The 3202-nt window shown below is 32.3% G+C and overlaps 1 long non-coding RNA gene across 1 annotated transcript in view; it reads right to left on the reverse strand.

The window, feature by feature from the left end:
• The window catches only part of LOC108972279, a 134134-nt gene that overhangs the window by 70027 nt on the left and 60905 nt on the right, over nt 1-3202 (reverse strand). Inside the window, exon 2 of the long non-coding RNA XR_001993623.1 lies at nt 322-1059. This is a non-coding gene — a long non-coding RNA (uncharacterized LOC108972279). The remainder of the gene's footprint in view (nt 1-321; nt 1060-3202) is intronic.

A 3202-nucleotide genomic window follows, 5' to 3' on the forward strand; every position in this document is an offset into this window, starting at 1 on the left:
AAAAAAAAAAAAAAAAAAAAAATACGAGTTCGTAGATGGGCGTAATTGCACCACTACCACGCATAAATCTCAAGGTAATAGATTCCAAAAGAAAAATAAGTTTTTTTTTTATCAAATTCAGAATTTTTTAAAATAAATTTTCTCTTAGGTACATTTGCAAATAGGTAATAGTAATAACAATGAAAAATGATATATTCAAATACTTACAATATAATAATAATCAGAACATAACTATGTAAAAAAGGCCAAATAATTCAAAAGTAGTGAAATTATAATCAAGTTTATAAATAAGTATATTAATTAAAATAAAATCGGACTTACCAAGCTGTAGACAAAGCATTTTTAAACTCCTCTATCAATTTCATTCCGCAACTTTTTCTGTTTTCCACTTTTTCTTGACTTTCTTGAAACGCACTGCCTGCTTTTAGGCGCATATACACACTTCACTTCACTACACTATATTAAACTACACTACACTTTTTCTTCCACTATGAGTACTTCTTAACAAAATGCGTTGCTTTTGCTTTTGTCTTTCGCATCGCCTTTTGCATTGTCAATTTGCATTGGCCGCTGCCATTTGCATTCTTTGTTATCCGCTTAGCGTCATCGCAATCGCTGCTGTAATTGTGAGCTTACCGCTCCAGCTCTCCGCGCTCCACGCTTATCATTTGCTTTGCATTTCGCTATTACGACAACAATAAAAACAATAAAAGTGGGCAATATATTGGCTGCTGCGGTTTCTGCGTGCCCGCATTCTGCCAGCTCACCACAAATGCATGCCAGTGTATGCGTGAGTTTGCGTGTATTTGTGTTCACAGGCGAGTTCTCTTGGTTCTTGCCTTTTAAATGCCAGCGCTTCGTGCGCACATCCCTTCAATTTACATGTCTTCGATAAACAATTGGCATATGTTGCTTTATCTGGTGGAGCGCGCTAGCAGCTTTACAAGCTTTCAGCTGCCGTATGCGGTAGCGTGAACTTTTTGCTGTCCATAATGTGGGATTAAATTGTTGTATTATAAATATTGGTTTTTATTCGCTTGGTTATGCAAATATGATTGTCTGCAAGAAAAATGAAAAAATATAAATAAAAATGGAAATGAGTACACAAATGTGATATTGTGCATATGTAAATATGAAAATAATTGTATATATATATATATATATGTATGTACACCTTACACTAAAATAACTGTATATTTGTTGCTGTAATCAAAGATTACTAATTCTAACTGAATTCAGCTCAAATTAGAAAATTTATATGTCGATGTTGAAATTAATAAAATCCGATAGGTGGCGCTGATGTCAAAATATTTCTAAAAATATTGTTAACAGTCGATTTTCTTCATATTATGGCATTTGCTATTCGTATTCGAGGTGAAAATTAATTGAACCTCTCTTAACAGAATGTCGAGTCTCGTTAAAAAGAATGTACAACTAGTAAGAATCAGATGTTAGAGCTTCCGCTTAAACATTTATACTAATCATTTAAATGATACCATGCCAATTTTACACGTTTTCTCCTGTTTAACAACAACTACTGATATACTTGAATAGAAGATGTCAGGGTTGAGCGAATACGAAATTTAAAGGCTTCTCCGTTAACACTTAGGTTTAGTTTTCACTGCCTCTTTGGATGACGGGTATATAAAAATGAAACCACTCGTAGGTTTATTATTAATTTCCATTTAGGATTTTCACAAAATTCGTACATATGTAAATATCAGTGACATGAGAGTCACACAACCCCGGCCCACACCTTAAGGATCTAAATATCGTTATTTAGTAGTTTCTTCAAATTTGATTGAAAATTCCATAACTTTTTGAGTCCTACACGTGACGGCTATTTAGAGAATTTCAAGATTTTTTTCTATGACTAGTAAACAGTTTGAGCTTTAAGTTTATAACCATTTATAAACATACAATTCGACAGTATAAATAAAAATTTTGAGTTAAAAATACGTACGTACTCGTACTACCTCCATGATTCCGACTCTTGATTTATTAACAAACAAAAAAATTAACGGCATTTTAATCTGTAAGCCCAAATGCACAGAATGGAGTAATATCAAATGAAAATAATGAAATTAAAAATTTTGTTGCATTTAAAAAAAGTGCTAGTTCTGTTGATATTTTTTTCGGTTTTTGCTATAAAAAAAAAACAAAAATTTTGCTCCATTTCTTGTGCTGAGTGTGTCATACAAACTACAAGTCATTCGGTCGAGCCGTTTTTGAGATACGTTAGAGGAAAGTTCGAAAACATAGTTTTGAGAACACCGCGTTTAATGTTTCCAGTCCTCAGCACTGCGCTCCGAGCAGCGACTTCTTCTGACTGCTGTATCTTTAAAACTATTGAAACTTTAAGAACTCTCTTCATTACCGTATTTTAGACATTTTAAGACAGTAATTTATGACAAGAAGAAACTCGATTTCCTGGTATGACCCCCTTAAAAAAGTTGTAAAATAAGAGTCTATTAACGATTCATTATAACCTGAACAGCTTATATCCGTCTGTCTGTCTGAATATACGCGAACTAGCCCCTCGGTTTTTAAGCCATCGATCTGAAACTTCGTACACGTATTTTGTTGGAACACTATAGAATACTGCTGTCATACAAACTGTATGACTAAAAGCAATTTCTTGATTGAAAAGTTGTATTGGAAACTAGTTGTGTATTCTTAAGGAAGATATCTGACTTTAGCAACTGAAAAAGGAAACGTAAAAGCTACATTTTTTGCAAAATTAGTGCCAAAATATTCACTTTCGTTTCTCTTAAGCGGTTACATGGGTTTCAAAAAATCGAACTTTTTAGTGCTTTATTAGGTTTGTTTTTGAATTCGGTTTTCAAGATTCCTCAAGAATTACTGAAACGTTCTCCATGAAATTTTACACAGGTCTTTGAGATACAATTCCTAAAGATTTCAGGAAGGATTTTTTTTGATTGCAACTATTTGAAAAAAAAAATCGCGAAATTTTCACTGGAACTACATTTTTTTTGCAAAATACTTTTTAAGAGAACTCTAGAGCTAATCAAGAGGCTTTCGTGTGAAATTTTTATTATACAAGTATATCTTGAAGCTATTCTTGTTAAAAAGTTTCCTTCACAATAAATTTATCAAATTTGTATACCCGTCCGTATATACATACATATGTTTAAAAATATAAGCCGACATAGATATATATATATATATATGAATAAAATTT

Source organism: Bactrocera latifrons, unplaced genomic scaffold (genome assembly GCF_001853355.1).
Source record: "Bactrocera latifrons isolate USDA-ARS-PBARC rearing strain unplaced genomic scaffold, ASM185335v1 scaffold_39, whole genome shotgun sequence".
In the NCBI taxonomy this organism is placed as follows: Eukaryota; Metazoa; Arthropoda; class Insecta; order Diptera; family Tephritidae; genus Bactrocera; species Bactrocera latifrons.